The following is a 17,028-nucleotide window of genomic DNA, read 5'->3' on the forward strand; positions in this document are numbered from 1 at the left end:
AGTCTTCAGAATTTGCTACTTTCTCTGCCTAATGCTATAGTAAGAATTTCCCTTCTTGCTTTTAAAACTGACTTTCCTTATTCCTGCTTTGGACTATCGTAGGCTTTGCTCTTCTGTGTACTTCTGCTGCAGTGCTAATTGCTTTTGTCTTTATAATCACATTATATTGGATACAGTAGCTTCCTCCTGTGCAACTTTCCTGGGCCTCATTAACTCACGCTGAAGTTTCATATTTCAGATGCCAGTTTAAAGCTTTGGTCATAATCTTCAAAGTAGTTAATGGATCAAGCCTCAGTTACATTCAGCTAAAGGCTGAATTTTGATCTGTGATGCATCATGACAGCTGCACTTCCTTGGGGCAATGTAGATTACAAAGCCTTGAAGGAAGTATATGAAAGGGAGGAATGAGGGAATCTTAACTGAGAGAAACAAATGATGGAAAAAATATCTGGAAGATATTCTACAGATCCAGACCTTTCAATGCCTTTCCTTTTGAATCACTCAGAACATTGATTTCCCCACTATCCTGAAAGAATCCTACCAAACAAATGAACTAGCAATACCTCAGCACTATCCTGAAAATAAATTCTACTCCGACAAAATTAGAGAGCTGTCAAAAGATATTTGAACAAAAATTGTGCTTAAATGCAAAGTTCTGAAATATCCAAGTGATAAAATCTTTTCTCTGTCATCTTCAGTTGCATTGCTGCCTGCGTTATCAGATTGTATGAAGCAGAATTAACAATTAGTGAGAAGTATTAAAATAAAAAGAAGCAGATGCAGAGGAGTATTTCTTCAAGATGATTCTTTTCTTCAAGAGAGACTCTCCGTGAATTTTGTGATGAATATAGAACACAGTTTACTTTTCAAGTTAAACTAGACTTTTTCTTTTCAGTTCTAAGCTGAATTAGTGTATTTCAGGCTTAGTGTTTATGCAAACACAAAAGTCCCAATGGTTAATCTTCCATGGAGGTTTTAACCTATTCAGTTAAATTGGTATAAACACTTCTGTAAAGACTCTTAGTTTAGTTTATGTCAACTTGGAATCTGTTTATGGCAACCCAAAATAAGCTACTCTTAAACTTGACTACAAATGTCAGCCAACTTCTTGCACCAATTTTAACTAAACTGATTTAAAATAGAATCTTAACATAAACTGGTGTAACTTTCCTGTAAACTGGAAATGAATTTGGTAAATTTCAGCATACTGCATGTCACGTCCTCCCTCTTGTGGCTGACACAAAGATTCACAGTTGGAGGAATGCAGATTGAAGCCCTAAAATGGATTAGGCCGTCCTTAGCAGTGATCTGGCAACAGGGCCAGTAAACCAACAGCAATTTTAGTATTTCAATATATACAAGGCACAGCTTTATAACAATAGAATAATAAAATACTTGAAATTGTTCATTTGGAAAGGAGAATTTATAATTATTTTGAAATAAAGTGATTTGGAATAAAGTTATCTGATCAGTAAACATTTCTGTTAAAACTGTTGGTGTTAGCATAGCTTATACTGAAAGAACACAAGACAAGGAGAGTTGACAGGGATGGATAACCAGGAATTGGAGTGGCTTGAGTTAGGGACAAGGAGAAAAGCTCCAGAGGACAGCCAAGCAGAATAAGACTTGCAGAATAGAGAGACAGACTGGAAACTACATTTTCCAACTGAGTCCCCCTTGCATCCTCTGCTGGTAGGAAAGTGGCTGCAGAGCAGGACACAAAGGAGATACTGAGCACCTGCATCTGTGCCTCACTGCACTGGTGCAGCATTTGTTTGCAGTGTCAGGCCATGCTGGCCTTCCTAACCTGCTCTGCCCATTCAGAACTAAAGATGGAAATAGAAAACTGTGACTGATGGGTGGGGTAAGCTGTGCTTCTCCCAAATACAAAATAGCTGTCCAACGATTCAACAGAACCATAACTAAATTAAATTCCTGCCTTTATTTGGCTCCTGCCTGATTGATTATCTAATATAACTAAGCAACCATGAGGTGCTTTTAAACATGCTCAACGGAGGCTTGAAGTTACTGTGTGGATCTCAGTCCTGAACACCCAGATTTATTTAATTCTGACACCATTATAAGGTTTGCTTCTTTGGAATTGGGCTTTGAAAGGTTTGGTGCCAGACAAATACTATATTTTCTTGCTCTACTCTGATAGGATAAAGCGGTTTTACATTCAGGCACAGCATTTTCCTATTGCATATTATGTATTTCAGAATGTAAACTGAAATCTGGAAGTCATTTTGGATCTGCAGAATCCTTTTTTTCTGTCCATACTGTGCTTGATCTCTATGCTGCCAGCACCAGAGCTTCCCAAGGCCCTTCTAGCCTTTTCAGTGACCTATTCAAGTCTGGCTGTAAGTCCTTTTACTGCCTCACTACCTAAATCACCAGGTTGGGTAAAAGAAGAAGATTTTCCACTTCCATTCCGAGAAGCAAACAACACTTCTGAAGGGCAAGATGATCCTGCAAAGAGAATAAAACACATCATTTGTAAAATCTAAAATTGATTGAGAAATATTTCCTTGCTGAAGGCACAACTTTCAAAAAGCATTGGGAAGCTGCCTGTTAACACATAAAGTATCCACACTCCTTGGCACTTTATCCTCATCCTTGCTCCCCACTGTTTGCACAACAGGTTCCCATGTCCCTACTATAGCTCTGTCCCACATGGTTCTTTGCACTAAACATCTCTCAGTTTCTTCTGATGAGGGTGGAACAATCCAACCTTGTTAGTATTTACCTCTTTCATGAGAGCACCAAGACCAAAGAACATGAATAAGTCTACATATCAGGTAATCCACAAAATGTTATTCTGGGAAAAGAAGGTGGTGGCACAGGAAATGTATCTCAGGAAGAAGATGGGATGAACCTAGGGCAGTCAACAAAATTCACTGCACCAACCAAGCAAGACATTGCATGCAAAATAAGTAACACAGGATAAAGCATTTGTTTTGCAGCAGGATTGGTGGGATAATCAAAGTTCTGAATTATTTCTCAAGATTTTTTTCCAAGTCTGTCTTCAGTTCCATTGTCACCAAATCTTGGATTTTCTGAACTTTTGGAGGAACTGTGAACAACTCCAGACTAACAAGGCTGTGCCTGCTGTCAGCAGGAAGTGCCAGCTACTCCCAAAGGGCAGGGTACCAGCTGCTGAGCTACTAACACTGCCAGGGACCAGCAACTTAGTACCCAATCAAGGAAAGCAGACAAACCCAAGACAGCGGCTAGATTCAACCATGAGTCTGGATCACCCCGTAAGTTCACAGTGATGAGATAGTGCCAAGGTCAAGTCAAGAAGTCAGTCCATGAGTCAGGGCCAGGTTCAGGACTCCTGGCAGTATATAGTTCAGTGATTGCCGGGCAGTTCCCTAGTTAAGGAATAGATACAAAGTCAAACTGGGAGATCAGATCAGGGTCAATGGGCAGCTACAGCTGTGGTTAAGCAGTACTCCTGCAGCATAGCCTGGGCCAGGACTGAAGGCTCAGGGCTGTGCCTAAATGTGGCTCCAGGGCCCTCATGCAGGGACTGTGGGAGAGGCTCCAGGCAAGGCTGATGAAGATCATTAAGGCCTGTCAGTGTTCTCAGGGTCCTGAGAGCCAGTGTGAAGTACACAAGTAATTTCTGGCAGTGCCCTCCAAAAGAGGGAATGGAGAAAAAAAGAGAATCCACATGGGAAAGATAATTGGATGGATCCCCAAGGAGTCTGGGAAGATAAAAGTGTTTGAAGTGTGTTCATAGCAGACTTTGGAGTGGCATGGTCAGGAGAGAGGGAGTGTACTTATTAAATATGTAACAGCCAGTTTGCCTGCGTGTTTCTGAAAAGACTGGGCTTCCATTCAGTAGAGCCAGGATTTGTCTGATCACTCAGCCTGGAGAGGAGAAGGACACTGAATTCAACATGATCATGAGTTGCTTTTGTCATAGTTACTCCCACAGTAACAATATTCTATTGTTAAATAGAAATGTAGTGTGTGTAAGGACTTCAAGAGAACAGCTAGGCCAAGGATGAGTATTTCTTCCATACTGAAGGCCAAACAGGCATTTGATGATAATAAACCCTTATTGACATCCAGTAATAAGGAAGAAAATGTCATTTGGTTATTTAGCTTTATTCTGGAGTTGTACGTCTCACCTAATTATCTGGGCTTTTCTCTCTGATCTTGACTATTTTTCTGTGTTCACATCAATAAAAAGGCAACTGTAAGGAAAGGAAAGGTAACAGTGCATAAGCTGCCCTTGCTGAAGAGCAAATGTATAACGTATTCATTGGCTGGGCACAGTGAAAATTGGACAAAATATTGCAAAGTTACTTTTTTTCACATGTATTTATTCAACCCACTGACAGTCAATTTGATATCCTGCTCACATGTTTTACATTGAAGCATAATGAAATCCCAAATTCCAGATGGTTTTGGATTACTTCGGTTGTATGAAGAGTTTGATTTGGATACATGAAAAATGTAAAATACTCTGGTAGTAGCTTTAGCAGGACTACATAGACTGCGCTTGCTTTATTCTTCAACTATCTTATCTGCCTTCTACACATTATATTCTGAGTCATGATAAAACTGTAAAACACGTATTGAAATTTACTGACTTCCCAGAACAGAGTATGTTCTGTAAAATGCGTAAAAGGGTTAGCGTAAAGGAAATTTTTTCTGAAGATCTGCTATGTTGAGAAACCAGACAATGAATTAAAATAGCCCTCTCCTTTTGAATGCATGCCTCCTAAAAATGCATTCAGCCTGAATGTGAATGTGAAGCTGAAAAAGAAAAATGAGTAAAGGTCAACCATACGTCTTTTATTCCTGTCCGTAATTATGTTGCTTGCTTTACTTGATGAGCTAAATGAGGTATTTACCAACTATTAACAGGGATTACATTTTTCTGATGAGCTTTTTTTGGTACGGCAGATGAGCATGAGAAGTATAAATATGGAGTTAACTTGAAATTAGATCTGCTGGAATTCACACATCCTGTTCTACATAGCATGAATAGGGTGAAATGGCTCTTGTACTTTCTGAATTTCATCCTGCATGGGCCACTGTCATGTCACGTACTGAGTGGCTTCTGCCTTGTCATTATCCAAATATAGAATTACTTCTCCAATCCAGACACATTCCCAAGTGCAAGAGGAAAACGTTGACCTGGTTAGACCAGTAGCTTTCTAGGATATAGTAATAAAAGTAAGCTATGTTGTATAATAGAAAATTTTAAAGTGACTTCTTTAACTGGGTGCAATTTTATCTGGTTTGTTTAAACTCCCAGAGACTGTCTTTCTCTCAGAATCCTCTTTTCCAATTTTTGGAAATAATTTGCTTATTTCCAAAGGTAGCTCAAAAACAAGGGTATGACAAATGAACAATGATCTTTTTCTCAGAGGCGTAAAGGGAAGCAAGCTGGTGTCTCCAGGGGAATTCCACTGGTTCTGCTCAACTTTTTCTAGCAGTTTTCACTTCCCCAATTTCCACAAGTATTGTTTTCCTGAGTTCCAGAGAGGCATTACAAAAAAAAAAAAAAAAAGAAAAACGGGAGTTTCAGATTTGTTTTTGTATTGCCAAAGAGTCTGTGTTTCCAGTTGTACTGCATTAAATAGACTGAAAATCACGGACTTATATTGCATTTGATCAGTCTCCAAGTATTCTAGAATTATTTGAAGGTAATTCTGTCAAATTATTCTCTAAAAATACAGTAAAATAACACAAAGATAAGGAGTCTTGCAAGCTGTCACCAAATGCTGTGAGCTTCAAATTAGACCTGCACAAAACAGTGGTCAGTAACAAAATTGTACAGGAGTCACCACTCTGAACACTGATCTCTGTTAAGGTAGTTTCAGCTGAGTTACCAATGTAACTGAAAGTAGCTGCCGATGTCAGCAGAGATGGTACTAAGATCTAGTATTTTTAGAGAGGTGGGGGACTGGAGGAGTGGGAATAATTCCAACTAAAATGTCAGACATTAACAAAGTACCATGATCTTGCTGAGGTCAGCATCACACCCAAGATTCAGAAAGGCTGACTGCAATGGTTTAGGTCATAACCTTAGAGCTGGATTTGTGCTGATGGGCTTGCTCAACTCTTCGCTAAGTTACAGGGTGGGGTATACTTCAGAAAGGAGATTTAGAATTAAATAGTCAGAATACCTAGATGTAGTGGTAGAATGAGAAAGCTTGTAAAGCAGATATGAAGCTTAACTTTGCAGTTACATGCAGGAGTTTTGTTTTTCACGATCTGCATTAGTAGAAATTGTACTTGAGCAATCTCAGTTTTAAATGAATGATTAGCATAGAGGAGGAACTTGCATGAGTAGTTTTTAAAATCTTGATGTTTGGCCTGTCATGTATCAAATGATACCTTTTGAAACTAGAAAGACAGACAATCTTCCTCACTTGGCCACCTCTCCCACTGGCCCTGCCATCCATCTGGAGGCAGTCCAGAGAGGTCTACAGTAATGTGTTATTTCCCAGTGCTTTCCTTTGGAAGAATCTGGTGGATTGCTCATGATGCTACAAAATTTTAATAATTTTCCTACATTTTTTAAGCCAAATATCTTCTCCTACATGGGTGGACACCTGGTTAAACATGCCCATGGGGACAATTTTCAAGGATGACTTCCTGACTTCCTGTTTAGAAGTTGCTCCTGAGACTTCTTCTGAATACCTCCAGTTTATTCTTGCATCAATGAATGTGTCTATAGTTGTGATCACTCCTCACTTCTGAGAGTGTCTCAAATACAGAACCTTTGAAAAAGAAACATATAAATGTAGTCACCACGCAAGAGAAGGTTAGTTCATGAGAATTCCCTTATCACACAGATATTCAGTAACACAAACATGGATAAAATTCAGTTAAGCGTGACTTTGCTTAGTTCTCTAAGCCTCCTTTCTGTGTCCTTTCACTTTCCAGCAGGCTTCTCTCTCATTGTGCATCTCCTAGTTTTTACAGTAAGGTAAACAAGCCATTATCATGCAACCCCAATTCACTTCTAAGGAGGCTAGTGAAAAAAATAATGTTAAATTATTTTGTTAATGGCTATTGTAATTCTGTCTACAAGATTTCTATAGCAAAGTTCTATAACAACCGTATCTCTAGCACATCCCAGTTTGGGAGTGCTTGGTCTGTAACCTATTGCATGTGTTCTAATAACTCATTTTCTGAATGAATTTTGTCTAGAAATTCACTTGCATCATCAACATTCTGCAGTTATTGTTTGTGCAGTAACTGAATTTGCCAAAAGGCACTTTCCTGTGTTAGTAGGCGAGGTTTCATTTCATTAAATCAAAATTTAATGAGAGAACCAAGTCAGACCTTCTTTTGATGGATGTGCAAGGGAAAGAGATTTCTGTTTCCACCAGAAGATACCTGAGCAGTTTGGTTAATGTGACTCCCTATTCCTCCTTCAAAATTGGAAACTTGTCCAGACTTGCAGGAATCATCACCGTTAGGGAGCGAAAATTCTCAGCTCCATGCAGAAACAGTCTGCCTATTGGTCATGACATTGCTAGGCAGATTCCAGTCATCCGGCCCACCTACAACACAACCTGCAGCTGTGCAAAGAGTAAGAGTCAGCAATACAATGGAGGTCCTGGATTTCAAGTTGCTATTTCAAATCAAATGGATAAAGCTTTTAATTACTCATGTAGGCTGGCAGGAGTTTCATGACCATAAACCTGTTTATCAAGTTGACTAATTGACATATTTGTTTCTGAATGTTCCAATGCCAATGTTAGTCACTGTATGAACATTTTTAACAATAGTGGGGTCAGGAAACACCCAACGTCATTCCAAAGAATGAAAATACAGTATTGCTGTACATTTGCTATCACTTCTCTCTCTCTTCCCACTTCGAAGCTGAGTGAGAACTGCTTCCAGGAAAACACTCACAACCCCAGCAGGTGATGTGTTTTTTCTAGTGTACAGTAAAGACAAAAATGTGTTAATCTTGTTTTAAAGGTAGGAATCAGTTAACTCATTCTTATAAGTGTATATTATATATATATTATATAATATTATATTATTATATATACTTATATATATCTTATTCTTCAGTTTTCAGGGGCTTCTGATTTTTCTTGTAATTTCACATACAATTTCATTTTTCCTATCATTTGCTAGAAAACAATATTGTGTCATTCTCAAGCTCATATGAATAAAATGTTCTAGATGATTCATTTTATTAGTATGACCAACCCTAGCTATACTTGTTTGTGATACAATTGTGCCTAGACTTCCAGTTGTCAGGATCTTAAATATAATTAAAAAAAACCTTAAGATCTTAATGTGAAGTGTTCCTATTAAAGCTGGTGATAAAACTAATAATCTGAGGCTAAAATGAGTTATTGCACATTTAATTACTACAATATGGTATTAAGAAAAAGAAATTTGGTGAGGGAAAACAAACCATTCCTTCGAGCAAAGAGAGACTTTTATCTCCGTTTTATTTGAATAACAAATGCTGTAAACACATAATTTCTGTATCATCCTCTTAGGTGATTCTTCTCTATGTGCTTTTATAGAGTTTGTATAAGAAACAGCCTTTGTACCTAGTGCTTGTTGTACCGTCAGCCTGGAATTAGAGATGCCTTCAAAACCAAGTGTCTGCAGTTCTGAAACCCATATGCACCATTTGATAAAAGTTACCAAATAGACCAGTGGTGATTAAATCACTCAAGTAGCTCATTTGGAATCCTCATTTGGAATATGATTAAACACACTATTCCCTCATCCGTATCTGACACTGAAGAAAGAAACTCTGCTGACAGCTCTTCTCAAAACTACATTATAATAGTTGTATTCCCACTTTTTTTTTAATTATTATTCTTCAAAGAAATATAACCTAAAATGCTGGCCAAACTGAATCAACAGAGCTTTTCAGCAGATCCTGTTTTCAACCCGGGAAACTACTTCAGCAACAGTCCTGTTTAACTTCTTTCATTCCCAGCATTTTGTAAAGTTTCATTGATAGTTGTGAACCACTGGGGAAAAAAAAAAAAGCCTTAAAACTGTGAGGTCTCATTGCTCATGTAGTAAGCAAGAAACAAGCAATTCAGACAGCATTCCCAAGTGTTCTGAAAGACCTGGGTTTGTTCTTACTCCTCCATTACTCTTAACTTTAAGGCTAAAATCTTCAAAAAATGACTTCTTATTTTGCTTTAAACAGTCAGCTAGTATTTAAGGCATACTTGAGGCAGAGTTGCTGCAAACAGGTGTCCTTTTTTATTGGGCACTATTTCTTTCTCTCAGTGTGAATGAAGATTAAGCAGCAGAGTGGCTAGTGACTCTTCTGTTCCTTTCAATGCAGCTTAGTCAAGTTAGAGAACATGCAAGAACGAACATCTTTCTCTTTATTCCTTTGTGCCATTTTTGGATATAAAAGCGCTTAATCCTATAATTTTCATAATAGAACCTTTTGTTTTTTCTTGTTTTCATTTATTTATGGAGCCATGTAAGCCACTTTTCTTTAGTGGCTAAAAGCAAGCTACGTGTTTAGTTACGTACCATAGCCTATGTGCAACACTTGTGCAGTATGCGTAAGTCTGAAGTCATGCAGAATGTGTAAGTGGGTTTTCCAGCCACTCCAGAGAAACCAGATGGAAGAAAAAAGCTCATGGGAAACAAAATGTCACTGCATAAAAAATTACAAAACAGAAATAACCAGAAATATACAGCTTCTTTACAGGCCAGATGTTGGAAACACCATCTTCCACTGAATCAACATTTAAGGAGTTCCAGTGCTCTGTGTGCATATAATGGAGGCTGATGAGATAAACCTATGAAAATCGAGGACTGTGCTTCTCAAAGGAATATGTGCTGACACAGCCACTGGTCTCAAAAACAGCATGCTAGCTACACTGAGTTGTGTTCATTCTGTTAGCTATTCATACATGCAGATAGACATCTAAGTGATGTAAAAACACTTTGAGATTATGAAAGTTCCCGATGACGGCAACACATGGTCTTAACTCACTTTCAACTTGTGTGCCTCACAGTAACAGAACTCAAATTGTTAACTGAGCTGTGGATGCCCTGTCCCTGGAGGTGCCCAAGGCCATGTTGGAAGGAGCCCTGGGTAGCCTGAGCTGGTGGGTGGCAACCAGCCCACAGCAGGGGTTTGGAACTGGTTGGGCTTTAAGGTCTCTTCCAACCCAAGCCATTCTGTGATTCTGTGATTTCCAGGACAATTTATCCTAGGAGGAAGTGGGCCTCTGAAATAATTATAACAACTTGAGAATGTCCCAATAAAAGAGTAGCTTGCATTGAAACTGAAGATTTTCTTTTTTGCTTGAAGCTAACAATTAGATCTCTAAGTTTTGTATTATTATTATTGACAAAAAACTATAAATAAATAAAAAATAAATTATGTTATTATACAATTATCTAAATCATATGAAATTGTCATGAAAGGAGTGCAAGTCAGAACTAACTATAAGCATTTTTACCTGGAAACCTTCACCTTTAACAATTCCAACCACAGTGTGTTTGCACTGCTGGTGAACCCTACCGTACCTGGGATTTTTTTTCACCTTTTAACACTGCCCCACTGGTATTACTGCTCTAACTTCTTATGATGTAATTTAAGCAACTCTCAGCTCAGGTCTGTAGAACACTTAACATACATGTCTTTATTGTAACTTTTCATTCCCATTTGTCTGTCCCGATGCTTTTTTTCATCTTCAAGCCATGCACCTTTTTATGATCTTTTACTCATCCTCGGCTTTTAGTTTCTCATGCAGTTAAAGTGAGACATGCCTATTTTTAGCACTTCAAAAATATTCCAGGAACTACAAAACTGTTTGTCATCTCTGTTGGTAGGGCCTGATAGTTTTCATTTGTTAGCTGGTTGAAAATAACATGGAATTCAATTATCTTTCTGTTGTTGATAAGGTTTACATTTTTTAGATAATTTCTGCCTTAATTTCACGCTGCTCCTTCCCAACAGACATATCCCCTATCCCTGCTTTCCACAGAAAGTAAGCATCTTTTTAAATTGCCATTTGGTTACCAGAAGAGTATTTTTTATAATTATGCTTGTACTTCTAGTTAATATTTAGTGAAGTTGAAAGGATGCTGCCATTTTTATACCCACACTTCAGCAAGAGGTGGATAAATTCACTTAGCCCTCTTTCATGTATACTTTCTACTATTTCATGTAAAACAGCATACTGTGAAAAAAAAAAAAGAAAAACTGATAGATCTCTGTAACATAAACACATTTTTTTCTCCCATTAGATATCTATCTTTCTATATAGAATTTATGTCTGAAAGGAACGTGGCTGTAGCATTTTCCAGTAAAGTTTTGTGCTGTTAAACCTTTCTTGGCAAAAATTATGATATGGTAAAGAAACTCAATTGCTTGCTTGACAGATTGTTCCAATAAAAATGTAGAGAGGGAAAAAAAGTTGCTAATTATTTCAGTAATGAGATCTAGGGGGAAAAGAAATTTTAATCCCTTTTGCTTTGACAGGCTGCAAACAGGACACCAAATGGGATATATTTAATAAATAAACATTGCAGTCTCTGATCCAGCTACAGCCAAGTCCTTACTCAGCCTTCTCTTTCTGAAGTCATTTGGAATCTGGTCAAGTAGAGATAAAGAGCTCGTTTCATTTTTAGATGCAAGCTGAGCATTGGTGCATCCAAACTGAGTTAGGAATCTGATATTGGGGAGAGGTGGGAGTGTGAAGGGACAGAGGAGCTTTGTTTTTGTACTTCTGGTCTAGGCTTTAGCTGTCTTGTAATCAAGTCAAGTTAGAACGCCCAGTGTTTGCCTACAGTTGTCTCTTGATAACTTAAAAAGCTGCTCTAGAGTCTGCATGTATCTAGGCTGCAGCTGTATTATTAATACATTACTTTTTGTTTTAAGAATCTTCTCCCCAGAGTTAACTGGAATAGCTGCGTGGAGAGGCCCTCTAAACAAAGTAAAACCTCTGCTGTCCACACAACTGCTTGGCAGATAAACATGTGATGATACAGCATGGGTTGATTATGAATCTCAGATGTAGACTATACAACCCACTCTACACAGTTCAGTACAATTGCTCGCAAAAGAAAAGTTTCAGCAATTGGATCGAATACTCTTCTGGAGCCACAGATCAGGAATCACCCATAAATGGAACTGTGTAAGCATTCAACTGAGATCTAAATCACGGAAAACTTGGACTCATGCAGTCCAATCATATTAAATTAATATTTTTAATTGTATTTGGAATAAAACATCGTGTACAGATCTTTTGACACTACTTTCTGGTGAGCAACATTTAAGTTTTAGAATCACTTGTTAGTAACTGGATGAGTGAGAAAGGCATTTGAAAGCAAGCAAGCACCCACCCAGCACTACAGATTGACTGCAGCAGATGCCTGAGGATCAGACAGCTGATAATACACTTTAGCGTGCTTCAATGCATTTGCTGGTACAATCAAGGGTACCTCTTGACCTTGATTTTACAATGTAATGTTTTAACCTTAGAGCACTGCCCAAAAATAGAAGAAGCAGCACTACAAATTCTGACCTTTTAGTTGAATATCCTGCTTTAGAGTGATAGCAGAACTCCATCAAGATCATGAACACTGCTATTATTATCACAGTGTAGTACCTAAACTACTTTACACTCTACATTATGTAGGTTATTCTTCAACCTTTTTTATGTGAATGGTCTCACTGATGTACTTCAGCAAAGACTGCTCCATCATGCACTAATCAGTTACTTGATGTGTTGTACAGGCCATATCTTTGTGCATTTTTTAACACCTTTATCATCTTGGTCAACAGGCATTAACAATTGCCTCAGTGGTGCAATTGCCTCAGTGACAGAATGAAGTGACAGCTTGAAAATGGAAACAGCACAAGATCTTATATTGGGCAGTTTGGAACCAACATAGATTATTTAAAAAATAAGAGGACAAAAAGTTTAGTTTTTTTTTTTTAATATTTTATTTTGTGTGTGTGTGCCAAAGAACACACTCAGAGAATACTTTATTGAGAGATTTTCACACTGTATCTCAGACTGATACCCTGGCCATTGGTTATATGGGATATGACCTCATAGGTTCTGTCTTCCCATTTTCACATGACGCTGATTTACTGCTTCAGACATTTGCCCTGACTCCTGAAGACTTCTGACTTCCTTCACTCCTTTTAAATTCTAACTTTTTATTCCACAGAACATTCTGAATTAGCAATTTCATGTAAATTTTAAACTTTAAACTTGTCTGGCTAATGTAGTCATCTATATCATCAGTGAAAATCAATGTAATCATTCACTTGAAGTACTAAATCTTACAGCAGAATCACTGAGTACATTTAATATCAGAGCCGTGAGTGTACTAACAGAGTGTAACTGCTTTGACCAGCTTTTCCTGGTGTGTCCAGGCACCTCGTTTAAATCACAGCCCTGGGTCTTCTACCCCTTCCTGAGCCATGCTGTGAGTGTGCTGGTCCAGCTCCACATTTAGCTTTGGTACAGCCATGTCCACACCTGGTCACAGCCTTCCCTTATCAGAGCCTGACTGTCTTCTTGGCTTTACTGCAGCCCTGCCTTTGCCACCATGGACTTGGCTGGAATCACCAGCCCGCATCTCACCTTGCTGTCACTGGACCTGACCTTGATCTGCAGATTAACTTCTAGGTGTCACCTCATCCCTGCCTCCTCATTACGAGCCTGTGGGATGAGCTGGGCTGCCGAATGACCCCAGCTGCCACCCTGGAACTGCCCTGCTTGCGTGCTGTGGGGATTGGCCCTGTCTTGATACCCGCTAATCATGCCTGGCTCCTGCCTCCTTGCACCCAGGGGAGCAGCTGGCCTGCTGCATATATGTCTCTCTCTAAAATACTTAGAGTGTATAGCAGTTTTCCAGGCGTATTTAAGAGTTTTATTTTCTTTAGAGAAGTGGAAAGATGATTGTGTTGCTGGACTCCTTAGTTAGCAAAGGAAGTTCGTTCTTTCTGACTCCGGGTTAACATGGCTTATCTGTCTGTGCAATAGCCATGAACTAACTACTCATTTTGTATTATTATAAACATTAATTATTTGAAATCTCATCAGCTAATTATAATAAATTGAAGTAAGCTTTTGGATCAGTCAGAATGATTACTTCTCTTCAAGTAGAATAATTTTACTCTGGAAGGCTTTATATAGCCAATTTAGAATTGACACTCACCAAGAAAGTGGGTATATAAGTATTAACATTATGAAGTAATGATACGAGACTATAAAATAATTCAACCATAAGCCTGAATAGAAGTACAAATATTTTATAAAGAAGCAGGCAGATCTTTCCTAATACCTGTTGCTTCATCTTGAAGTCTGCCTTCTGTATTTCAGAAGTCTCGTGAGATTACCACTGAAGCTCAGTGAAATGCCATGTATATAGACAAGTATTAACCAGAGTCGAGTTTGTCTTTGCTCGACACACTAACTGATTTCATTGGGTGTTTTACCAGAGCTCTTTCAGTGGCCAGTTGTCCACTGGCTTTTAAAAATAAATATATATAGCTGGACTGAAGAATCACTTGGTTTCTTTCAGCAATACATGATTCTTTTTAGAGTCTTTGTGGATGTTGCTGACCCATTGGGCTTAAGCCAGGTAAAACAAGTTTCTCTTAGATATCTGACACTGCAAGACAGAACGTCACAAGGAATCTACTGATCATAGAGAGAAAATGTCACTTACCAGTCTTTAAAAACAAGTAATTTCTCCCTTTGCTATTCTTCTACCAGTGAAACTGTATTTTCTGCAGAGGCTAGCACAAAACACCCAGGAGTATAACTGTGTAAAAATAACTATTTATTCCTGCTCTGCTCTATCTTCCTGACATGAAAAATGAATGGTTGGAGTTGGAGGGGGGGGAAGAACAGGTGACAGCTACTACTTGCTCTGAAACTGCTGCTGACAAGCTGTTTTCAACTAAGCCACATTCCAGGAGATGTTTCTCTTTTGAATACTTACAATTCCTAATGATTATTTTAGGTATCTTTGGCTTTGAAAAATCCCCCGTGCAAAATGAAGTAATATTTACTTTAAAAATAAAAACACACAGCTGAGAAGCAATGGCAATTGCTCAGCAACAAAAACAGTTTTCCACCACCATGTCCAACTATTTGGAGGAAAACAATGCAAGAACACTGGTTTCAAGAAGTGACTTAAAATGATTTGGCTCCTTGTCCAACACTTCTAAGAACTGCCTGCATTAAGAAAGATATATTGCTGAAACAGCGGATTTACCATCAACTATTACTGTACTTGAGCTCCTTTAACACTGTTTTTGAGTTGTTGAGGTTTGGAATTTTTGGACGGAGCTAACATAATGGAGGATTCTTGAGCTGACATAAAGTTTTCTTTGTACCTAAGAAAATTGAAGACTTTGCATTTCTAACTTCTTTGCTGTCTACCTTGTTTTCTATAGGAAATACTGACTGCACCAGAGAACAGCTGCCATGCTTTTCTCTTTTGTTCTTGAGCTGCAAGACTATCCTTGCCTAAATATGAAAGAGAAACCTGCAAAACAAGAATTGCAAGCTTCACTGAGATATAACAAGCCAAATTAATTCTTGAGGTAAGTACACAAAACAAATGCTGTTCGAAGACACTTCTCTATTGGGGGAAGATTTCATTCATTATAGAGAAGAATAGCTTAAAATATTTTATACTGTAAGATCACTGGATTTGTATTCAAGGCAATATAGTTATAGTGGATGATCATTTGTTTTGTCACCAGCAGTAACTCTTGAGTAATGCATTTGCACTTGCACTTGTTCCCTACTTTCATGTCAGCTCAGGGAGAGTCCATTATATGATTTCAAGTTGCTCCAAATAAAGCAAACAGTTTTGATTTCTTCAAGGGAATTTACTGACTGTATCAATCACAAAACTTTGTATGACATTAAGTCTGCAGATTACTACTAATGTTAAGTGTGGGGTTTCCTGACCTCAGACAGTACTAGAAGTACAACCAGCAGAACACTGGAAAAAGTTAGAAAAGCTATTACAATTGTTTTGTCAATCTAAAATTCGTGAGTCACAGAATCATAGTCATGGATTCCTATCATAAAGACTCATATAGAAGCCACGTTCTATTTTGAAAAAAATAATAAGCCAATTAGAAAAACTGGAGAATGTATGATTTTCTTTCTGCATTCTTTCTCATCATGGATTTTTATTTATTTGTTTAGTATGAGTGCAGTGTACCTTTGTTTTAGAAGCTCTGAGCATTTCCTGAACAGCAAAAATATTTTTTCTTTGCTTTATTGTCTGCAGGAATCAAAACTAAGTTTGCGAGGAAAATATTTGTGAGGAAACAAAAGGCCATGAAAATTTAGCTGAATTATGTCCAGAAAGATTTAAAAAGTAATTAGTGGGAAGAAACATTATTAGGGGTTTAAAGCCTGCTGACGTATTGTAACACATAAAAACACAGAACAGGAAACACAAATAAAACCAAGTGATATAAAGACCACGCAAAGAGCACACACGCTGTCCTTCCTATTAGCACAAAGCTAACCGTAGTGCTGTAGGAGAGAAGGCACACAGCTGGCGATGGGCTCCGAGCTTCGTGCCCTCGCTCAGCCGCAGTGCCCGTTTCAGCTCCGTGTGAGCTGGCGGGCAGGTCGGAGCCTTTCGGCAGGCACCCGAGCGGGGTGTTTTCAACACATACACCGAGAACTATGGATAACGCTGCGTTGTGCCCTTGCACTCCACGGGATGTTCAGATTGAAGCGGGTTTGGTACAATACTTTGTCGCTGATTACCCCCATCCTCGCCGAGTGCTAAGCTAGTAATATTATCACAGCGATGCGCGTTATCTGAGTAAACTCGTTTTAATAATTCAGTGCTTCAAAGAAAATCCCTCTCGTATCTTTCGGTTACAACGTGGGAAATCACCACGGCTCCCGTTAGCCGCTGGGCCGCAGCTCAGCCCCGTGCGCCGCGTCCACCATTTCGTCGCTGCCTGCAGCTCCGCGCCCGCTGCCCCGTCAAGATGGCGGCCGCCGCCCCGCACGCTCCCCGCCTCGCCCCGACCCCGTT

At 38.7% G+C, this 17,028-nt stretch overlaps 1 long non-coding RNA gene across 1 annotated transcript in view; it reads left to right on the forward strand.

The window, feature by feature from the left end:
- Positions 1 to 16,835, forward strand: part of LOC109369912 — a 58,964-nt gene extending 42,129 nt beyond the window's left edge. Inside the window, exon 3 of the long non-coding RNA XR_002119566.2 lies at positions 15,410 to 16,835. This is a non-coding gene — a long non-coding RNA (uncharacterized LOC109369912). The remainder of the gene's footprint in view (positions 1 to 15,409) is intronic.
- Positions 16,836 to 17,028: the final 193 nt, after the last annotated feature.

The sequence above is a fragment of the Meleagris gallopavo genome, chromosome 14, assembly GCF_000146605.3.
Source record: "Meleagris gallopavo isolate NT-WF06-2002-E0010 breed Aviagen turkey brand Nicholas breeding stock chromosome 14, Turkey_5.1, whole genome shotgun sequence".
NCBI classification, from domain to species: domain Eukaryota; kingdom Metazoa; phylum Chordata; class Aves; order Galliformes; family Phasianidae; genus Meleagris; species Meleagris gallopavo.